At 30.7% G+C, this 25,409-nt stretch overlaps 2 protein-coding genes across 4 annotated transcripts in view; both read left to right on the top strand.

Moving 5' to 3' along the window:
• LOC126837928 (60S ribosomal protein L17) overlaps positions 1–25,409 on the top strand; it is a 309,752-nt gene that overhangs the window by 72,391 nt on the left and 211,952 nt on the right. Inside the window, exon 1 of one of the 3 annotated variants that reach the window (XM_050571931.1) lies at positions 9,969–9,972. The exons of 1 other annotated variant lie outside the window; for it this stretch is intronic. The gene's annotated coding sequence lies outside the window, so the exon portion shown is untranslated. Of the gene's footprint in view, positions 1–9,968; positions 9,973–13,045; positions 13,056–25,409 lie in introns of those variants that run through there. One more of the 3 variants, XM_050571935.1, reaches the window with a different exon arrangement.
• The window catches only part of LOC126837917 (monocarboxylate transporter 10), a 161,068-nt gene that overhangs the window by 9,669 nt on the left and 125,990 nt on the right, over positions 1–25,409 (top strand). The gene's annotated exons all lie outside the window — the stretch shown is intronic.

Genomic DNA, 25,409 nt, shown 5'->3' with positions numbered 1-25,409 from the left:
ATATTATTATGTATGTCTTTAAACCGGCATCTTTACCTCCCTCCGGCCGTGTAAGTCATGTACGATTTTTTGCTTGCAGAACAGTCGTGCCTGTGTTTTTTCCACCCACTGCAGTGTTTATAGTAGGCATTTCTTATCCCTCGTACGTTCTACTAGGGTAACGCTTAGCGTTTTATACAAGTCTGGTTTTTTTTTTGGAATTTAATTGGCCGTCGACCGCTATTGTTGCTGGTTGGTCGTACACAGCGTTGTTGCATTCCTTCGGTATAGAATAATATCTACCTACGGTTTTGTCGTTATCTCTGTGCGCGACTCTCCGGGAGATAACGCCGGAGTCTTGTCGGCCCATACTGCTGTCGTCACCAGATACTTATATTGTGCGTTATAATCCTGTTCTCAAACGGGTCATAGGACTCTGCATACATTAACGTCTGCTGACTGACGTTTCACGTCAAGTGCCTTGATCCCAAAGGCGTAGGTCGATACCTACGGTACCCTACGTACGCGCATCGACCCCGTCCGAACATCGTTTGTACGTCTAACGTCATTTTAACTTTAAATAATCGTATATCGCCTTCACACTCTATATGCACACACACACACATATGTCCCACGAAATGTATTTATAATAGAGTGTGCTAACACTATGATTTAACAGATTAACATACAAATTGGATTTAAAACCGCCATATAATCGCGATACACCCTGTACATATAGAATCATGGAGCGTTTAGCTTTTAAGTGCATTATAATAATGCAGTAATTTCCATAATGAACGGTTGGTATAAAAAACCGTTTTCCTTTAACCTCCTTGTCGACGCGTTTTGATTAATTTAAAACATCTGTTATTTTACAAGATTAATTGGGTCTCAACCGCACGGCGAACTCACGTTAACCCCGTTTAAGAACCCGCTCGATCTTCGCACTAACTGTTTTATTCCTTTCGTGAATTTTTGAAAATTTGTTTGCGCACCGTATAAGTCTGTATAGCCAAGTTTTCAACGTAGTAGCTTTCCTTTAAATCTCTGGTGGCTATCGAAATGTAAATCCCCGGTTTCAACATTATTTATCGTTTAAACAGTTTGCTTTGAAGTACAATTATTTACGGCAACCAGTCTGAGGTGTCGCTGATAGGAGAAGACAGTATGGGAAATATAAGCAGTCTGTTTAAACGATACCTGTACCGATAACCTATAGGTTACACAATGCCTTCAGTGTTTTTTGAAAGCTGCGTATATTATGTAGGTACATAAAATCGAAATGACATATTGCGCTTGTCTTGATTAACATAATATGGATATTGGATAAAATACATGTATGCGTTTTGTTAGCAACACACTCGAGGCTAGGCGTCTTGACTTTTAAATGGCTTTTTTGATTACTTGAATGTTAGTTATGTTGATTTGCCATTTATATTTAGCGCAGAGCTAAATAATAAGAAAAGAGCGCGCGCGAGCGACGATGATTTTGTGACAATTTTCTTTGTTTTTATGAGCAATGTATGAAACACCTACATATACAATGTCCTGAAATAGTATAAACTGTTTTAATACTTATTAAAATCATTAACAATAGCAAATATTTTGCTATTTGTTAGTTTTACTTAAAATTACAAAATTTAAATTATACACTTGTAAAAAGGAACTGTAAATCGTCCATTTTTCCAAAAATGAGGTGCCAATTTTTAGTTTGGGGGTTCAAAAGCCTCCTATAATCCGTCTAAGTACGCTTATGAAATCTAAATATATTATTAGTTGAAATTGTTTAATTGCGAGTTTTTAATTAAAAAGCCAAAATCATTAATTCAAAATCCAAAATTCGAAATTTTAAATCATTGACTCTACAAAAACAATATTGAAACATTAGGTTTTAAGGTTTATTTTTATCAAAAAATTGTTTTATGTTTTGTAAACCCGATCTTAATATTATATTTAGTCGGATTTATAGTAAATAGTAGTGATGTGAATCCAAACATCACGATTTAAAAAAAACGCTATTTAAGCCACTTAAAAATCTTTTACGTATTATTGCAATATAAAGCTATATAACTAAGTAATATATTTTGATGAAAAATTAAAGAAAAAAAAAACATTTATCTTTGATTATAAGTTGCTTTTGAATTTCGGATTCCGAATTTTCGGATTTCAACAAATCCAAAAGCAGTTTTCTTTTTGGTGTCGCGTTTTATTTTCATCAAAAGTATTTTTCTTAGGTACACAGCTTTATCACTTTATGGTGTTAAAATATTTGATACTTATTAGTATACTTGTACTTAATAAGTGGCTTAAATAGAGATATTTTTTTTTTGAAAATCCGGAATTTTATCACTAATAATTTAGTCACAGCAAAGACGAGACCGACAAAATTGATAATATTTCTTTTTTTTATCGAGCGGATAATTTTTAACCTGAAATGATAGACGTGTGGGTAATTAACTGTGTAGGCGGGTAAAAGAGCTCGTCCGAGTGCGAACAACTCGATGACTGACTATGTCCGAAATACCGATAACGCAGCCCGTACTGTACAGGGAAGCTGCAGAATGAAATTTGATTAAGGCTTCGACCGTAGCTGCTGTGCGACTACTTGTTGTCTGACAACGCCGCCCGTGAGAATGGCAAAACTCAGCCAATAAATCAACCGACAGAGATTCCGCAGGTATTGTTGATGATAATGTATGGTCTATCGGACGTTAAACGAACGACTCTTTAGACCATATACAGATTGAACGGAAAAAAAATGACAGTATTATAATCGGATTTCGAGAGGAGGAAGGAAATCGATCATCGAACGACGACGGTCAGACATGATGCAGCCGGCTGTAGAATAAATTGTATTATACAAATAATATAATTAGTAGTATAGTTTAATAATTCGTATATGATTATAATAATTAATACCATAATATAGTACATTTTATAGCATACATATTTGAATATAAACAGGCCAACGGTACAATTAGTAATGACTCGACGACGGCTCATTAACCCTAAGTCCCTCCTCCGGGCCAGTCGTCACTTATGTAGCCGTTTCAACCGGAAACTCGTGTTTATTCCCCTCTTAATTTTCGGTAATCAAAATCCGATTACCGCGTTGTTTATGAGGCGGCTACATTTCTGCGATTTCATTCTTATCCTTTACTTGCCAACCGTCGACTTACATTGAAAGTTCGGTAAAACTTACGAGTGGATTACGGCTAAGTACGTTGTTTGGCCAATTGTTTTCGCGCACCGGCTGCAAAACTTTTACTAAGAAATTGCATTACAAATATATAAAAACACGTTTTTTAAATGATACCACATCAACAACAGTCAACAACCTACTTATAAAGGTATTTTCTAACTAACGAGTAGGTGTGAAATAATACTAATGTTTTAAATGGTAACTTAAAAGCGGTTAAATTGAACTAACAGATACTAATAACTGCAGTTTACTTTATTGTGGGAACATTTAATACTAGTTTATCGCTTCTTGTAAAATATTTTGGAATGTTTCCAAAAATTTGCATTGAGACTAGAACTCACACTATTTTGAAAACCATATAAAAACAACGGAAACTGTTAAAATTAGTAATAATTTATTTTTAATTTGTTTTTAAGAGATTTAACAGAACATATTCCTCTGTGTTAACAAGAAATGTGTTATTTATAGGTTAAAAAATCAAAAATAGAACATATTACGTATGCTACGATGGAAAATAAAATAAAATAAATTAGCCATTAATGTGGTCTCCGCCTATATTACATTAATATAGTTATTTTGTGTGGTTTGTCTATTTCAAGAATTAGTCAATATATCACGCCTAGAGTGTAACATAAGATAAATGATGTTAAAAGATACATTTTTTTGAAATCTTAAATTTTAAAAAATGTTTATGTTCTATGGCATCTATTTTTATCAAACGAAGTTATAACGAACCTTCAAGTCTAAAATGTCTTTGTGGTAACTAAAAACATTGAGAAAAAAATTATTTATCTTCATTAACTATCATTATCAATGAATTAAAAGACAAATCGGATTAAGTCACATAAGAAGATTAAGAAAGTCTTTCTATTTATTTCACTCCATTACCTTAATGAGTCCTTCAACTTTTTTCCAACAAAATAAAACAAACTAAGCGAATAGTGGAGAAAAAAAATAATCGTTTGTTTTTTCCTTACCAGTCCCCCTCCGCAACTCGATAGCAAACTAATGATTCACCATCACACCATATTAAAGACACTGTCTAAATGTATTTCCGTTTAATTTGTTATTCGGAAAATAATCGATATTATTCAAAATTATAACATCAAATATTATAAGATTATAATATTACAAGATTCGGCTCTCAGACAATTATCATTGACTTAACTTAATATGCGTGTAATGGCTTCAAAGCAAGTGGGGTAGAGCTATAATAATACAAAAATAATGTGCTCTTTTTAAGGCTACGTAGCTTCAGTTATCAAAACAAGTATACTCAATTCAACTGCGCTGCAATTTTCTATACGTGGTAGGTGGTAATGTCTAATCTATGTAAGTAATAAGTACTATAAGATTCAATTTAGAAAAATATTTTAATAGGTTTTTTAAATATTTTTTCGTACGATTTTAGTGTGAACATTGGATATTATGTACATTTAACATGAATGTGTTTTTGCTATAAGAACCAATCTTTTCTTCTTCCCTACAGATATTACTGATTAGCACTACTAATATTAGACCAATTATTTATTTAGACAAGTAGTTTTCTCGATTTAGATTATTCTTTTTCTTAGAAAAAGTCGCGTTATGCGCATTTGATCATATTTTTAAAATACCACATTAAATTTATATTAAGAAGTCCATTGTGAACTGTTTTACAATATAGATAATATTAAAATTACTGAGAAAATTTTTTTGGAAATTTAATAAACCTGGGCACTTCAAAACTAAAAAAAAAAAAATATTATATTTTGTGCTGTAAATATTTATGTTCCGATATTTTATTACTATTCCATTAAAAAAATTTAAAAAAAATTAGTTTCTAAGCCCAATATAGCTTTTAAAATCCAAATTTTAAGATTTTTAGTGTTTTCCCTTTAAAGGGCCTCACCATCTGCGTATATTTGGTCGAAAACAACTCATTCTACTTCAAACGTACTGTTCCTAAGAATACTCCAATTTAAGTTTTGAAAGAACATTTGAATTCTTAATAACATTTTCAATGGCTGTAGCACAATTTAAAAATTATTTTTTGTTAACTAATTATTTCAGTTAGTTCAAAAATTTAAAATTGCAGTTTTTTACAACGAAATAAATAATTAACTAAAAATAATTTAAAAATTGTTCCACAGTCATTGCATGAAAATGTTTAATGTTATGAAGAATTTAAATGTTTTTTCAAAACTTAAATCGAAGAATTCTTAGGAACAATACGTTTGAAATAAAAACACATGTTTTTGTACACAAATAGATCCTATATGCGTTTTAAAGTTGAAAAAAAATTAATTATCAAAATAGATCCCTATATGAAATATATTGGAAATATGGTAATATTGTATGTTTAAAAATGTCTAGTTTTCATCTCTAAGTCTTAAATTGCGCCTAATATTAAAAAAAACTTTCGACCCCCCCCCCCCATGGGGCGGGAGTTTGTCAAAATTTGGGTTTGAGGGCATGTGTGGACAAAGGCATGCATTATCAATGTTCTATTAAAATTTCGACTATATCCGACCGTTTTTCACTAATTTATACCAAATTATTGGAAGCTAAAAGTTTTAAATCCGGCTTTTAAGTTTAAAAAAAAAATTTTTTTCTGGGGTGAAGAAGTTTACTTTTTCGCTTTTGACCCACTAATCGCATATGATTTCGGATCTAAAGCCACACGAGTAATTTGATCAACAGGAAAAAAAGTTATCGTGTTTACAGACACAAAAAAAGAAAAATATCACAGCTACGCATCAAAGCTAAAATGAATAATACTAATAATACAGGAAATATGAATATTTCCAACCAGAGCTTATTTTACAGTCACAATGCGCAGCCGGCACTGCATGGTACTAATAATAATAATAGACTTTAAATATGGTACGCCGAGAATCGCGAGAGCTGCAAAGGAAAACACTCTAACAGAGCTTATTTGTCAAAGAAAAGAAAACTTTCTACTCCGAAACTATATTTTCCGCTTCATTTGACCGCTATACATTTTCGTGGTGACCGCAAAAGGGTTGTCGGGTTTATTGATAGAAAATCAGAGATCGAGGTTCTTCTGTCGTCTTTTGAGTTGTTCGTTGTTGTATATTGTAAGAGAGCGACTCTACCCCACATATAATAGCAATAGCGTAGTAAGAGATACAAAAAAAAAACAATGATGTATTCATCAGAATTCGCGTGGAGAAAATATTATGCAGCGTCTAAGTCCCAAAATTATACAAAGACACCCGGAAATACATAAGGGAGAACTACAGACGTCGACATCTGTTTGGCAGTGAGACGTTCGTCGTAATGGTTCAAACATTTACAAAGTTTGAACTGTTGCGAGACAAATCACCTTTGATGAGAAGGAAAGACTAATTTATTCTGCCGAAAGCAAAAATAAAGTTTGCCCTAAAAACCCAACTGCAATCAAAACCATACTTCACCTAACTAAAGAAATATAACTTTGTATATTTTATTCGTATACTATACTTTATGTTTTAGCTTTTTATGACTTTTTCCTAGGGGTTTTTATCCAGAACTTTTTATCCGTGCATTCTAAAACAATTGTGTATATATCTAACGCTGAATTCGTATATTTAATTGGTTGTTGTTAGTTTCGTTTGAAATAGCAGGAATTATAATTGAATAGTTGTCGGAAGGGGTTTGGACACTTTGTAACGGAAAATAAAGCGATAACGAAACCTTAGGAGATTAGCGGATAACATATTTTGAATTAAAAGAAGGTTTAGAGTAACTGTCTTTGTTTGCATGGAATAAGGCGAAGAGAAAGAACGACTTTAATAAAACTGAAATAAACTGATATTTTTTTCAGTTTAATATTGTTCTACTGCCTACACACATCTGCCAAATACTAGAAAATGCTGGCAGCCACTAAAAGGATTAGGTATTAGTGTTGATAGCACTATAAAACTTACATTTTTTATTCATACTATATTATTTATGTGTAAAACCATAAGTGTTACATGAAATTTATAAATAAAATATTACAGAATGTTTAGTAAACAAATATTTTGGATTACAATTTGAATAGATATGTAATCAAACTGTTACACGATGAATTATTGATTATAATAGTACAACTCTTTACATTTCTTAACCGAATAAATAATATACAAGTATATAAGCCTTTATTAATATTTATAAATAAGAAGTCTCCCGGGAGTTACATATATATATTTTATTCTTTCGAAATAAGGAATTGTGGCATTGTAGTTTTTCTTTATTAGTTTAATCATCCGCACCGGTCTGACGGTTTTTGTTAGACAATACGAACGCAGTTAGTGTTTGAAAATAATTTTCAAACTCCTGGGTAAATTAAAAAATACTTTATTGCATTATTATGTTCCGCAATACATAACGATAATATTAAGTCTTATGTGGTTTTGAATTGTCATCATTCATAATGTATCACCAAAACCAGTGTTTTATGAGTTATAAACACACAAATAAACATTTCAATCACAAAATCTATAAACGAAAGAAAAAAAGCGTGCACTTAGATACAATTTTTTTTCCTACCGTTCTCGACCAAGCTTAGTATTGCATCACAATGCGGTAAACGACGTACTAAAAGAAATATATATAAATATGTATGAAAAAGAGGAAAAAAAGAAAATCAAATGTAGATGCACTTTATGAACGTTTGGGATATCATTTTTTCTCGGGTTTTTTGTCCCTTTTGACCCGTTTATTTTATGGCACCGTCAGTAATGTCTATTCCGGTTACCTCGACGGGTAATAGTGCATCCGTTGGTTTAAAATAATAAAAATTATAAATCCATTCGACCGAATCCGATGTGGATAATATGAACTCGACCGAAACGAGGTTAATCTCGGGATACCAATGCAACATTTAAATGTATTTATTTTTAATCGCATAAACACTTATGGTCAGAAAATAACTACTACCCCATTTGTATTTGGTCATAGTATACGAATTCCTGAAACTTTTTTATCTTCTCAAATGATTTTCCAGTTCACTGGTCTTTGATTTATTAATATACGCTTGTTAGAATTTATTGGAGGTATTTAAGAGTTTTTGACAATCTTTTATCTCATGCATTTGATTGACAATATTACATCGAGAATATTAGTAGTATATTAATGGGACATCTAATATTATTCTTAAGACAAATATCTACTTAAATTTAACTATTCCATTTACAAATTAAATTCTAATATTTATGCGGAAATTTTACATCTTTCAAAAAAGGCTTTTAACAAAATTAACAATTAATTCAATTGGAACAATTGTAAATATTTTTATCTCTTCAATTTACTTATTACTTACCTGTAATATATATGTTATTTTTATCAGGGTAAAAAGCGTGTTTCCGTAAATATATAACACAAAATTTAGTGTTTTTTTTATAGCGTCATGCACGGTTAAGTTTAATGTGTGGAACATTAAAAAAATTAGTATACACCTTAGTAATGTGTTGGCGTCAGACATAAAATTTACCTATTTTTCTAATTTTGCGTGTAAAATATTTGGCACTGTTTCAAATTTGTTAGGTGCACATGTCGGTTAGCTTCTCTATTGGATGTCTAAAACACTCATAACGATTGGTATTTTATGACAAGGATAAATTGCGTCCGGGACTCCGGGCAAAACGTAATGGAATTATCTGAGGCGAGTTTTGTTCTGAAAAACTCGCAAGCCAAAACAACAAAGAAAATGAGACGAAAAAAAATTGACTATCCATTGGCCGCTAGGTATACCTATAGTTATTTAAAATCGTTTAACGGAGCACATTGTTGGCCGTACATGGACTTCTCTGGCGGCACGCGGTTCGGATTTATAACCAACGATAACGGTTGTTATGTGTAGATTTTTCTGTTTTTATTTTTTTTAATATTCTATACTTCTTCTCTTAGTCACGATTGATAAAAACAAAAAATAAAACAAGCGACGGCACATAGACTATAGTATACCGATTTCAGATCACAATCATCAGGTAGTTATCCCCGTGACTACTTCACTATATTATACTGAAGGTACTCAAATGCGTTCGGCATGCGTGCTTTAGTATAATAACCCGTTTACGATAATAGCTCGTGCACTTTTCGAATGCTTCGACGGTTTACATACCTAATACTTAAAACGATTCGTATTCTTCTGTTGACTCTGTAGACATGTCAATTTAGAATATTGTAACATAGTCGATAAAAAAACGGAAAGAGGAAAAATAAGCGAAAGAACCCGTTAAGTAATTTAAAAAATAAAAAACCATAAAATAAATTCTAATATTCTTTCTAATGATACATTTTAAATTTAGTTAGTGGTTAAAGAAAATTCTAATTAAACTTTGTTTAAATGAAAAATGTCGTTCACAAATTTCTCATTATTAAACTGTTATTATATTTTATATTAGAGCTGTTGTAATTATACAAAACGCGTTCATGGTTAGAATAGATTAGGTTAGTAGGTTAGTAGTTCGAAAATGTTGCATATTAAAACGGAATGGTTAGTATTTAAACTAGGAAAGTGTGATATGGATATGTAAAGCTTAATCTGCTTCGCAGGTGCTCTATTTGTGACTGATGTTAACTTAGGGTTTAGAAAAAATTGATCAATAGTAACTACATTAATTTAGTTAACTATCAACATAATAAATTATTTATCTTATTGTACGATTTGGTACTCTCATTTCTCATCAACAATCTAAGTGTGGGCCGACATGCATAACATTTGCAGCAGTGGTGAGATATTATCCCGTATTATCGAATAGACTGGATCCTCAAACCAGTATCTTGTAAATTAATATTAAAAAGCTTCATTACAGTCTTTACAAAAGTTCTAAAACAACAGTTATTTAAAGTTAGGAATACTTAAAAATTGTGTTTGGAAAAAATGTTCATTACATATTTAGACAACTTTATTAAGAGTTATAATAAATGGATATTATATATCAAAGGTGTTTAGTCAAAACCTAATTAAGTACTTGTACAGTTTGTACTATTTTTTTCTTGTTTGACTTAATTCAGTTTTATTGTTCTGTTAAAATGGATAATTTTTAAAAAATGTTTTACAACCTATTGTTTCAACCTATGTCCTATACTTGTACTTTTTTATACAATAACGTTGTAATTATGTCATGTAGAACTGAATCCATGTTCAAATAAAGATTACCACAGGTATTAAGTTCTAGTACAAGTAATTATCACTATATAATTTATAATTATGTTTAAATATAAATCACACGACAAATTGATTAGCTTTTTATTTTTCCAATATTATATTTAAAATTAGTGTTTATAGAGCATGGCATAATTTTAAATGCTTAAAATATATTTTATAATCCTTTAATACCGTTCTATGTAGTACTTTTGCCAACAATTGTAAATGTAATAATAACATTAGTTATGAGGTTAATTTATTACTAACGTAAATTATTTTTTTGTACTGTTATTTCTATAACATTTTGAATTACTGAAGTACATAATCTAAGCTTTAAACACCAACTGTTATTTTGGGCTTCTAGAAAAATAATACGATTTGGATACATTGAATATGTGACGCTTACTCTTAACAGAAGTTACTTTTATAAACTATAATTTATTATAATAAAATATAAACGTATAGTGCAAAAACTGAGTTCTACTGGAAAATGACACAATACAATAACTGTATTTTACCAAATGAAAAGTACACAAAGACAACAGAAAAAAAATAAAACAGAGAATACACTAAATTGTTTATCTAAGAATAAAATAAAACCAGTAAGTTAAGCTACAAAATAAAAACAGTTAAAATCAAATTGTTTAATTAAAAAATAAAATTGGGAAAATGTCATGTTTACTATATTTGATAATCATAAGCTGAAACAATAATTAATTACAAATTGTATTTTTGGGTGATTGAAGATCATTATTACCTTAAACAGTCGTTTATATAATATCATGTTTGATTGACATTTATTTACAGTTCCGGAAAAAACATATTGTTGGAATGCTTATGTGTGTAATAAATAACGTATTAAAGAAACTTTAGTCTAGATATGCTAAACCAAAAGTCATAAAAAGATTTACCCATGACTGTCATCATCCAATATTACCTACACCTGCAAAGTTATTTTGAAAAAAAAATCGTGAATACTAAACGTTTCACGAAAGATTTTCCAATTGTGAGACTTTTTTATCTCTGAATATATAACTTGTACACTTTTTTTACATCTTTGTAACTTCTGATAGGTATAATCGAGAAGAATTTGTTTGTTATTGTATTTATATAAAATTTCATCTCGAGAATTGGCAGTATAAAATATTTTTCTTTTGTAATTAGATTTATTTGCTTTAGTAGATTTTATGATAAACACTTAACGATTCTATGTCTATATAATACATGTTTTAATTAACAAAAAAACATAAAACAAATTAAAATCTAAGTATAATAAATTCTCATATTTTTGATAAATTAGTTATTATTGGGAGGAAATTCAATTTATGATTATGTGCAAAAAACCGCTGCTGTCACAAGTTTTTTTGTTTTACAGAAAATTGTTATGTTTCATTAATTTCAATCCAATTGTTATTTTTCTTGTGTAGTTTCCTCTTAAGTTAATAGTTATAAGGGTGATAGGCCGAAGGCGATGCATTTTGCATTTTTCTGTTGGTACCTATTTAGATATTATATTTCAGTGTTGGCAAGTGTAAACAGTGCAATGTATCAAGTATTATTTACTATTATTGTTTACTACGGATAGTGATCAATCGATAATATTTGAATACCTACTTTAAATGCAACAATAACTAATATTTGTTAATAGTAGCATATCTGCATATGCATTATCCTTTATTTCCAACTTATCTTACCGACCATTAATACTTGAGGTAACTCGATAACTGTGTGGGCAGAAACCCCACCTGACATTTTTGTGTCCATATTATTTAGTGTAACATATCAAATACAAGTTATTTAAATAATAATGGTTTTCTCTCATTCTATAAAATAATAAAAGCCGCTTATCAGTACACATGCTACATGCTTTCTCTTAATTCAACAAGCTGTCGACGGAGTTCATTAAAAGAATTTAAAAACTCTCATAAGTCTAAAACGTTACCATTTCACTGAAAGTTTCACAGAATTTAGGACTATGAAGAACTTATAAGAACACTAATAAGGAGAGCTAATCTCAGTTGCCATAACCGTAACTAACTATGCAATCCCAATCGAACGTCAACAGCACTCGATTCTTTGTAGTTTTCTTTATTTGTGTATTTTGTCGAGCAAAACACTATTATGAAATGAATTTGTTTTTTTTTATCATGTTAAAAGTACCAATAGACATTTTCTTTACGACGGACCCAAGGGAAAAATCGATCATTTTAATGTAGAGCGGTCAGGTAAATATACCTCGATCGAATTCTCAAAGATCTTTTTAAAATTTTAACGCTCAGCGTGTCACCAGATATGCTGCAATTTGAACCTTATTACTGCGTTTTAACGACAAACTAAAAAGCCTTATACATTGGAAAAATAGTAGTGTATATATTTGTTAGCTTCAATGTAGAGTGGGAAGATATTATATACATTATTATACAATAATGTGTTTTTATAGATTTTTTTACTTATCTGAACCCACAATCTCTTTTTAACCGCCGAATCGATTTCTTCATAAAGCTAAAAATATAAATTTTAAACAAAATTGTTGACTGAGTTCTAAATTTTTGTGGAGTATTCTATAAAAATCAAGAAAATATCATCTATCTATTCTCGTATATAGTAGTTTATAGACTTTAAGTTTATTATATTATATATAGTTGATCTCACCACTTTCAAATTTAATTGTTCATAAATACCCGTGACCTGCCTGTCCTCTCTATGAACCTATAAGTCTATAAACTCTCTGACTCTATATTGTGCTAGTCTTTTTAAAAATTTGTTTCGTACTTATATAATATTGACCGATATATCGCATAAATGCATCTCCAGACACTGTGTTTATACTTTATGTAATCGTGTATTTTACCGCTTGGCGCTTTTCAAAATTTTTGTTCGGTAATTTGGTGTTGAATTTAAAAAAATATATTATCTATTCAATATTATCCAGGTTTTTATAAAATCGTCTCTTATCGACGCGAGCATACGGTGACTCGACTATTCCGTCGCCTTACCCGAGTCGTTTCAACATTCATGTGTCTGCGGATGCGAAACAAAACGACTTGTACAATAATGATGATGACCACGATAAAAATAATAATATTGTCGTCTTTCCAGTCCTGGTAAGGACATCTTATAAGTACTACATGTAAATCGCTGCGGTCGTTGCGGTGTGTGTGTGCGATTAACGGTGTCAAGTGTTATCTCCCTTTGGCGATTTAACACCCGGCCGGAGCCGCGGACACGGTCACTTTGGAGTCGAACCTAACCTAACCGAATAGATAAGGCGAATGAGAAATCGTTGGATACTTGGACAACGGAAAGAAACAAATGACAGTGACAACACACACTGGCGGCGGTGTATGTGGAATTCTGTTGGCGATAATAATTTAAATGGATGAAAAACGGTTTGTTTGTGTTTCGTTCGCAGACAAGCCGACGGTCCATCATGTTCATAATATTATAAAGAATAGCCTCCGTCCTTTTGCCTGAGAGACTGATTTTTATTACTTTTTTTTTGACGTTCAAACAATAATATCTATGGTTACGACAACGGGACTGGAATTTTTTTATTTTTATATTGTATTACTATAACGCTGCTATTGGAAAATAAACGGTTCGGTACACTCGTATTGTGACGGAAGAAAAATGACCGCGCTATTATTTTGAATTTAAAAACGTTTGTTCGAAATTAGAATTTCATTGCGTTATGCGAAAATAAAAGCTATACGTTCCGGTTGCGGTCGCTTAACATGCAGATATAATATATAAGCCCACATTCATGTGCAACAGAAAAAACGATTTTTTTTTTCCCACAGTAAACGATTAGTGTATTTTATAATAATATTAAAAAACACAGCTCACGAAAAAATACATTGTCAACGTGAGGATATTATTTTTTTTATTTCAAATACTTGCACAATGACACGAAACGTCATGGATTGGAAAAGATGAATTCATTTTTTCTTATCCAAATAATTTCAACCCTTTAAAAAATTTAGTTTTAATTTTTAATAGTGTATCCTTAACAAAAAATACAGTTTTTTAAATGATTTTTTTTTGCAAATTGCCATTTTTTATGCTGCCGCAATTTTTTACATATATCATTTTCAAATGCTTTAGAAGAACAATTTTTGTTCGGACCATTGGCTTCTAATAAATTTAATCTTTTACTATTATTTTTAAGGGTGGATTACACCTTTTTTCTAAAAAAACCATGTAAACAATGTTTATCAGATAAAAAACAAAAATGATTATGTCTAAAAGGACATAATTAGTTTACCTAGAAAAAAAATATAATATAATATGGACAACTGATTAAATTAATAATTTCATACTTGATTTTAAATGTATACTGTTCTTTGGTGCCGCATTAACAAGATTGATCTAATTGGAGTAGTGATAAGTTGATACTACCAAGTATTTTAGTAAATACTAAATATTGTTAGGTATATTAAAAGTATTTTTTTCTGTAACATTTGTCCGTCGGAATCATACTATTGTCTGTTTCCGTAATGTAAAAACTTTCAATACTCAAAGTATTTATTTTTGAAAGTTATCACTTTTTTTTTAAAATAGCCAACAAGTTGGTATATTATAATAATATTCAGCTTAAACTTTGAGTTTCAGTTCCGAATTGAAATTCGCTCTGGACCATTATTGTCGAAAAGATTTAGAACTATACACGGAAATGCTGGCGAATATCGGCCAATTAGGCCGATAGGTACCCTTTAACCGGATTGCAACTGCACAGAATTTTAAAGAGGGTGCTCGTTAGTCGTTACCCAATTGTAATGACCTGCGCGACAAAGTCCCAGTTTCGGATAGCCGCCAAAGCATTTAGATTGGAAACGGATCTATCGTCAGGTTGAAAATGTTTCCAGGGAGAATGTTTCATTTCGGCGGAGACGAAGTACATGGCACAGCTAAAACGTTACTCTCTCGTAATCCGACCCTAAGATCGTTCCGAAACCGATGTCACGTCGTTGGCACAATACCAGTTGCACTATATTCACCATCTTGGCGACGAATGAAAAGTACATTGGGTAGAACGACGAGGAATTCCAATTTTGACAATTATTTCACTCTATTAGACGTGCATGTAAATTACAGTATATACATACAAATAACCGCGTGAAATAACCTCCGGTCAAATGCTTAGCATTTTCGCTATCATACATTTATCACAGTCGGATAGAGTACGATCATCGCTTTGACGTATTATATTATAAATGCACACTAAGTCGGTATACTAGCAGAAACAATTATTAAAATATGTTCATTACCGATGCATAAACATTAAAATTAATTTTCTGAAATATTAAAAATATCCATTAACTAAAAATAACACACTTTACAGTCTACACATGGGTTATGACGGTAGAAAAAATTAAAAATTAAAGGGGAAAATTACACTTTTGTACTCAATTTCTAGGTTGCTATGTGTAAATCAACAATCAACGGGTACCCGAAAAATATATTCATTATAAAAAAACCAATAAATTACTTAATGATTTTCTGTAATCTTTCTAAAGTTTCTGTTTCGTTGACAAAACACTTTCGACAGTAAAGTTTACCATAGTCGACGCTCACCAGAGATTGTAACTGACTTTTTCTATTTAACTGATACAGTAAAAGCGATTTAACGCCAAACAAAAATATCGTCTAAGGAAGATTTGACTTTTCCAGTAATACTTACACGTATAACATATTATCCAAAGGACCACAACCCATTTCCGCTTTTTTCTGTCTTAATTCGGCTTCCCCAAATTTTTAATCTTATGAAATATGACCGACATTTTATGCAACTTATTTCAATTAATTTAATTAAATGACCTATAGACAATATTTTTAATTTAAAATATGTTTGTTCTTTGGAATCTCAATAAACAGCTCTGAACTAATATTTATTATGTTTGCTTTACGTTCTACACATCAGTAGGAATATATTCAGTTCAGTGATGCAAATTGAAGGAAATATTACATTTTTAAAACTGAAAATAATAAAAATTACATAAAAAAAAACACTTTGATGATAATCATTAGATGGGAAAATTATTTGAATATCAAAACAAGTCACTATGTATAAATCTGTTTCTAACCTAATTTTTGAACACCTAAAGTAAAATAAAACACTTTAAAAGTAATATCTTCAGTTTTTTGTAGTTTTGCATTAATGCTCAGAAAAGCTAAGCAGTGAAAAGTGTTCGGTTAAAGGAGAACCTAACCTATCTTATAATCTTATATTCAAAGGATTCAAACGCAAAATGTTTTGGGTTAGAAGTTTAACGATTTTGGGCCTTTTAAAGCGAATGCTAGCCGAGTTGCACTGTCCCTAATTCATGTTCATGACGCCATCTGTCGACGAAACCAGCCAACGTCATTTGGACAGAAATGTCCTTTACAGCAACTCACTGTATACCTTTATACTATTAGAAATATTAAATTAATTGTATAAAGTGACATAAGACGTTATATAGTATATTGAATGGTACAATAAAATTGAATTAGTTGAATATTGAATATTGAGTTACTTTAAGTTCTTACCTGATTTATTAGTTCAAAATTATATTTTGCAAATAGTATCAATATCTATTATTAGGTTCTAAGTGTAAAAAAATAAATAAGTTTTTTTTTTAAAGGCAATTGGGGTACGAAGAATAAACATAATTAAATGTGTAAGTGCTACGTCGAGAAGGCTAAAGAAACTGAGCTGCAAACGCCTATGATGACTACTCATTACGAATTTATTTGTAAAATAATCATGACTTTAAATTATTTTATACTGATCGAGACATTTTTATTTGTTTCAGGTAAGTTAAAATCAAGAAACATATACAAAAGGTAAATACAAAACTAAAATCAGTTTCTTTTTTTAAACCACAAAGTATTTAAATTGTTAATAAATAATTCATGTAAAAATAGTATATATAATAGTATTTACTTTTTTTTGTTGACAACTTGAACAAAAAACAATTTGATTAGTTTATTTCCCATTATTTTAGGGAACGTTAAAATTCCTTTAACGTAAATGTTTATTGATTCATTAAAACATAAATATCCAAGGTTGTGTTGATTCGGTATCTCGTAAATAATAATACAAAAAAAAATACTTAGTTATTGTTGAATAGTTAATTATAAACTAGTTTATTGTGTAGTAAATAAACAAACAAACAAACAAAAATAAATGTCCTTACTACTATGATATAATTTTGGTCAGGTTAGGCTGCATATTGAAACAGAATCTACCTATGTTTATTCATTTGTATTTGCTCATTAAAAAAGTAAAATTAGAATGTCATTTTGCGTGAGTAGCGTGTACAGCTTGATAATTCCCATATAATTTGTGGAAATAATATCTCGGTTTTACCTTCAAACCGTTTTAAATTATTTGATGTGAGATATCAGAATATTGCAAAATTGGTGAAGGTATTGTTTTTTGAAAATATGTTAGTATCAAAATTACTTTATATTTAATCTAAGCAAAATTGTATATAAATTGAAATTCAATAGATTGTACAAGATCAATAATAACAACTATAAAAAAACTTATTAAAAGCTAAATATTGAACATAAAATATCAAAGTACAGCTTTTTGAAAAATGTCCAGAACACTTTCAGGACCGTGTTTTATTATATTTTTAAATTTCTTTCTATAACCGAATATATTAATATGCATTGTATAAGACCCAATAAACGATAAGCCAGAGTACATTTTTTGAGTTACTTTCCACTGATAAAATGTTACCTCACTATATAAAGCCAGCAGTGGTCCTATTTCAATAGTTGCATTTTTCAGTAGGAAATTGCTCTGAAAACAGTACAATGTATTTTATTCATATAGCGCAATATTTTTTTCCTAATTTGGTGATTATAATATATTTTGACAGGTGATTGGCTAACTATACTCCTGTTATGTCATTATAGCCAACGATAAATAAATTATAGAACATGTAGGCCCTTTATTAAAGTCCCTCCTAATAAAGTAATTATTCTTAAAACAGTAACGGATTATCTGTTAATATTGTCTGAGTATTATTGGAACCACACATTTTTTGCAGTACCTAATAAGTAGTAAGTAGTATATGACTTCAGTGACTTAAGATGCTGATATCTCATATTTATAAATGGAATATCTACTACTTATTAATAGTATTTATGTATAAATTACTTTGCTTATTGGGCAAGTTATTTCAGGATCAAATGCACCGTACCAACTTGACCATATTTGATTTTTTTGATTCACTTTGGAGCATATGTCTTTAACAATCCACGTTTGAAAATATTCGCAATTAATGCCCTCTGCATCACAGCGGTAAAATAGTGTTACCATCTAAATAACATATTATTATGAAATATTTCAGCGGAATGATGATCATTTAATTTTTTTAATTTTAATGTGAGAAGCGTCTCATTTTACGTAAAAGAATTCTAATCTTACACAATTATGACGTGATTGCAGTCATTCGGGTATAATATGTTAGATAAACGAATTCTAATAAATCAAAATTATAAAATATAATATTTGTTTCGATTGTATTATTTATTAAAAGAATTATTAATATTTTATACACTTCTGTGGAAATGTTTTGTATTACATAGAGAAGTATATATTTTGTGCTTGGTGTGGACTGTGCTAGTTATGTTATTTTTGGTTGTAATAATTATTTAAGAAAAAGCTGTATAAAATTGGACGTTTTCAGGATTAACCCAACTTCTGGAAATGTACAAATATTCAAAAACATTCCAGTTTTGGACATCAACTTTTAATCATTTTTTCTTAGTTTTTTAATTAAATTTAACCTGTATCCCTCCCCAAAAAACTATATGGACGTGTGTATAAAACAAAATTTATATGAAATCAAGTAATGCATTTATATGTTATTGACTCACGTTATCTATGACCAGCGGCGTATCGATTGTAACATTTCCAGATACATATTGTTTATCCTTATACTGTGAAATAGAAAACTCACCACTGATGTTAGGATACAAAATAAATGGCATAAAACGTACGCTGTATGTTAATAATGGATTAAACTGAAATGAGTAGTCATAATGAAAATAAGATGGTAATAGAGAATTTTTATAAATTAAAACAATTTTTTTTACCGTACATTACACAGTTTAAATATATTTATATAAAAGTACTTACGGACAATATTTTAATAGAAAAGTAGTTGACGACGAGCAGTAATAATGCACAGTATCTTAAAGTCATTTTTATAAGCAAACTTCGATAATTTACTATTTAGTATATATACAGCTTCAAAAACCTTTTAGGTACCTAATAAACAAACTTTTGTACACTACTGTGGGAGACATTGCATTGTAATAATTCGTGTAATGTGTGCTCATTGTTTTCAAATAATCGGAGTAGACAATTATGTTATTATTTTTATAAGATTGATCTTGATTCCCAAACTAGATATCATTTTTTTTAATGGCTTCGTACAACAAAGCAATTATATTTGTTCAATGAAAACAACCAGCGATGATCCTTCATGGCTAAGCCGTTTCCGTTTCGTTCATCGAAAACAGACCAATCATATGATATACATTTTTTTGGAGAATTTTTCAATCGTATTTACATGGTCATGTTTATGCAATAAGCATTTTTTTCTTAACAACTAAATTATTTAACATTGACTACGCCAAAATTGATGCTTCGTATCAAAACTAAAGACTGCTAAGCAGTGAAAGACAATCGGAAAAAGAAAAATTTTGTTATTTTGAGGAAAACATGGTTTGTAAGAAAACAGTTGTTGGTAATAAAAAAGTACACATTGAAGTTTGAACAGCAAATGTTTCTGGTTAGAACGTTTCAGATTAGAGTTGTTTAAAATCATGACCGTAACGCCATCTGTCGACGTAGCCAACAAGCGTCGATTGAACGGAATTGTCGTTCCGCTGCTCTACCTGTACACACATGTTATTATTACTAGAAATATTAATATTAAATCCGTGGAAGGTAATAATGATTTAATTGAATAATAATATAAATGTTAATAAGCGTTTTTAAAAAGTTCGACTGCTTGGCTATATCGTTCTATAAAAGTAAATATACTTATGTTCTCATTTGAAATAATTACGATAAAAGAAATTGAAAAAGATCAATGAAGATCACCTAAGATATTATAAAAAAATACTCAAGATTTTTGAAATATTGTTCTGTACTAATTATTTCCAGTGGTTATTATCACCGGTATACAACTCTACATACAGTATAAACAGTAACAAAAAATACTTTTTAAGTAATTTAATGTCTTAACAAAATTCTATGTAAGGTTCAACATAGTTATTATATTTTTATAGGTTCGTGTTTGAGGGCTATTTTTACCTTTTATTGTTTTAACTTGTTCGCTTTACGACGTTACTATAGTACCTAAAATAATAAAAGCCTTAAAAAATAGAATTTTAAATTTACCGACAAACCTATACGTCATGACTGCCCAAATGGTGGTCTGTATAATTTTTTGTGAATCACGCGACTCATAGCAGTTTTATTTTATACGTCCGAATAAAAATATAGACATTCGTAGAAAAGAATATTTTGGCGGTAATCGAAGGGGAATGACCTAGAGATAAATCGCCTCACAACTATTTAAGCGCAGATTTGCAAGCGTTGAATGGGAGAGACGGCTTCGTCGGGGTGGGGTGAACCAGATGTCAAGAAGTGACTGATACCGTCGGCGATGGTGGTGCTAAAAGACCCCGGATCGGCACCCTTGAACGGCGGTGTATACACGCTTGTGTCGGGCAAAGACGGTTTTTGTTAAATGGCCTGAAAGAAACTGAGTAATAAAGAAAAAAGCAAAATTTCGGCCAAATTACATGTTATATTGTAGTGGTCGGCCGAATGCATTATGAGCTCCGGGTCGACACGTTACAAATTAAGGGCTATAAACGGTATACGTTGAACTTCTCACGGCAAAAGCATTGGTTAGCGAGTTGTCGAGAAACCTGTACAACGAAGGGGAAGAGAGGGGTAAGGGAGATGCGTATGTGCGTGTTTCCTGCAAAACGGTTGGGCGAACACCATTTTGGGAAATCGTATTTCCCAAACGGCAATGACCGACCGTTTTTCTGCATGGACAACTTTGCAATTTATATTTTCCTAAACACCGTAAAACGCACCCGAAAAGTGATACTAAACTATAAAAAAAAAAAAAAATTGAATATTCCAACGCGTAATTGCATATTCAACTCGGAGGTTACCGAAACTAATTGCCATAACGAGTTTCATATAAATAAAATCATATTTTGTTTTATACACTTATGTTTGGCAATGTTTTTCTTTTAAATTATTGTTTCGGACAGTATATTTTAAACGCACCTGCGGTTTCATTTAGAACACTAAGTTACTTAGTCGTCTCAGTAACACCGATGTACGCAAATAAATATTCTACCTTATCTGTACTTTGAACTAATAGGATTAACCTCACTTTGTATCCAAAATTGATTGTACGTTTTATGGTTAAATGATCCACGACATTAGACTAAATATCAAAAATTCCATCATAATATCTGATGTAAGTACGTTCGGTCTATAATATAAACTTATATAAGCTGATAATGCGAATAGAAACATTTGTTTTTATTACATTTTTTAGTAGTTAGCCAATTTTTTTTTCAAATACCTGACGTGGGACAGATAAGGTAAGTCCTCTATGATAAAAATCGGTAAAATTAAAATAATATTAAATGTAGAATCTCCGTAATGTAATTAAAGAACAAAATTTGAAATGAGAATTTTTTTTGCTAGTCTAATTATAACTTACCAGGACCGACACCAGAACTCCAATCCCATTCCAACAATATTTAAACTAGACGAGAGTGCTTTAGAAAATCGTAAAAAATACGACTAAACCCGATATTATTCTAGTAAACCTTACAACAGAAATAACCTTTAAACGGTCAACTCATTCTGAAAATCTAAATCAGTAACAACGTTAAATTTTCACACTAGGATTGGGTGCATAACATAGTATAAAAAATAGTGTAAGTATATAGTTAATACCAACATATTATCAGAGTTAAGGTCAATTTTTTAAATATTATTTTAATGTAAATTTATGAAAAATAACCTAATATTAATTATTATAATTTACATAAATATTAACCAGTATAATATTAACACCATAATATTATTATCAAACAACAAGTTTATTAAATAGTTTTTTTTTTCTGGCTCGAATTTTTTTTGCTTTTTACTATAACTAAACTTAATTACAGTGGAACGTAAATAATACTTCATTTTTCTCATATTATCAGCTTGTATTATCTCTTAAGATAATACGGTAATTTAAATACCTTCCCTATTTTGTTGTACATCAATTGTTTTCTAAGAACGGCGGTGGTCGTAAAGTCTTCAACAATACTGCGTTAGTTATCCGCTTAACTTCAATTATTGAGACGGTCAGTGCGCAGCTAAAGAAAACGGCGGGTTCGTGGGAATGCTTGACGTTCAACCAAACCACTACTAGACGACATATTATTGTAAAAACTAACTAGTTAACTCCAATGATGTTCTATTTCGATTGGCGGCATTACAGTGGCTCGTTCGATACAATAACAAATCCTCCTCACGTAGCCAGCATGATTTGTTGTGCTTTAAGACGTTATCACATTCCGGTCAATCAGTGAATAAAGTAGTACACACAAGTAAAGCTGATTTAACGACTTCAGGTAATAAAATTATATTACATTTTTGAAAAATAATCATAAAATTTCCTGATATAAATTGTGTTTAATTGGTAAAATTACAGTCCATTTCAAGAATTTATGAAAAAATGTTCCACAACCGTGGCGTGGGTATACATCAGATAATTAAAAAATGTACCAAATACTACTACTCAAGTTAATAAGAATATTAGGTAATCAAATTTTTTTTAAAACTTATATAAAATAAAACTAACTATCAATCTTCTTTTCTCCAAAATGACTAAATAACAAACTCGCTGCGAGAGAAAGTAATTACAAGTTATTAATCGGATTAAGAGTACAATCACTTTTGCCGTCACTTTACTGACCCGCCATAATCGTTCAAATAACATTATATCATGGAAGAATAAAGGTTAATGTGTTTAAACGTAATTCGTTTCACGATGTAAAATTAAAACGATTACACTATATACTAATATGAGTTTTTACATACTTTAAGTTGGCCAAATAGCGAAACTGTGAATATGTTAGAGCATTCCAGCGTCGCTCAATTTAATAGGTTTAATCAATAGAGTACGTTTTACAACGAAACTAATCAAAAACAAATACGGTGTTTATAATTTTAAACACAATTACATCACTCTCAGAATGTTCATTATCTTATGTTAGTAGTTTCGTAGCCGAGTTCTATGAGATTAATTACTCTTTTCAATACGTATGTAGTTAAATAATCCGTGAAATAATGAATAAATCAACTGAGAAACATAAATGCGGAATTTTACTAATTTTACCTATATCCAAAGAAAAGTTTAAATTATCGATTTAGAAATTATTTTCAAATAATATTGGAAACGAACTTATTGAACACGCCAACCAATCTAACTCTCAGACCACGCTATGGGAAAATTGCACTACTGTTTAGAATGATAGTTTTTGTGCGCCAAAACTGATTTGATTGCTAATTTATGCAAATAGTCGAACGTTGGTTGGAAATACACTCTTGTGGATACTGCAAGCTAGACGAGATCCGTTTCGTTTTATATTTTAATATTATACCTATTTACATATAATTTACAACAATAATAATACTATAATCCAGTTAATTTTTAAAGTACTTAAGTGTATTCGGCGTTAGCTATCGCTATGGCTATTATTAATCATTATTTCTCAGGACGAGGTCGGAGTTGAACCTGAACGTAACAGGATTTGTTATAAATTACCGAAACGAGCTCGATTTGTGGATTTAAAAAAAATATATAATGCCGTCGCTCTTATGTCGACGACGACAATATTATACATATACACAAGCGTATTACAGGATGAGGGTTTTTTTTGCAGACGTTTTAAGTGAGCACTTTCTGTGTCGGTTTCGGTAAATTACCATAGGAAACCGCGCGTACCGCCGACTTAACTCTGAAGCTTAACCTTTATTATTTGCGGCGCATGATACATTTAGACCTGTACGGTAATCCGTTTCGAGAAATGATAATAATTCTCATTCTCACTCGAAAGAATTTCATCCGCACACGTGACCATAGGCGTCTGCGAGTTATATTATATATATATATTCCAATTTTCACTGAAACGCTAACCAGCACTTTGCAACAATTAATCATATAGCTAATGTTTCAGGTTTTTCACTTAAGCATTCCACGCCCAACCCTTCTTATACCACGGTCGTTCAACAACCTATTCGGCGGGTCTATATAATGAAATCTAACAAACGTTCGTCTCATTATCTCCGTGTAAATTACTCGCATTAAGTCCATCGATTGGTGGAAGAAGATAAAAAAAATAGGCGCCACAGAATCGCCAATACTTATTGAAAAAAAAAACTATCTACACTCGTGTGATTGAGAGTTTGTACTATATACTATCTTTGTAGGCGGTTTTATTTAAATGCGAGGAAATAAATTTGTGTCGACGCGTGTGAACGTTTATGCTTAGTTTACAAGAATCACTTTGGAGATTTATAATAATACAGTACATGTGTCATTTTGGTCCTTGAAAACATCAAACATAAAGTAAAACGAAAATGTTTTTATTTATGAGCTTTAAGTACCGATTCTAAGCGCCGACATATTTACTTAAAATTCTTAGTCACTCGGTATTGTTACCACTTATCAACACAAAACACAACACCGATTGTGTCTCGAAAATAGGACCACATTAATTTTTTAACACCGCGCCGCTAAGAGAAGCTTGAAAGATAGAGCCCCTAAAATTCGGACATGTGTCGAACAGTGTTTACTAAAAGTCGTTCATAAAATATGTATAAAAAGTATGTATCATTTCGATGCACTGTGTAATTTCAACATGGCGATTACCGGTCTTCAACGTGTATATCATTTATTTGCTGTGACCCGTAGGTAACACGAGCGTTGTTTGACAGTAATTTCATAAAAAAATCTGGTCGCCGCTGACGCTGTTGTCACCCATATTCTTGGTAGGTATGCCCAAAAAGTA

Source organism: Adelges cooleyi, unplaced genomic scaffold, assembly GCF_023614345.1.
Source record: "Adelges cooleyi isolate 19-005CV unplaced genomic scaffold, UGA_ACOO_1.1 ACOO_flye_CR_arks_rails_tigmint_CR_PRNA_30, whole genome shotgun sequence".
Taxonomy (NCBI): Eukaryota; Metazoa; Arthropoda; class Insecta; order Hemiptera; family Adelgidae; genus Adelges; species Adelges cooleyi.
This window is presented reverse-complemented; position numbering and strand designations above follow the sequence as displayed.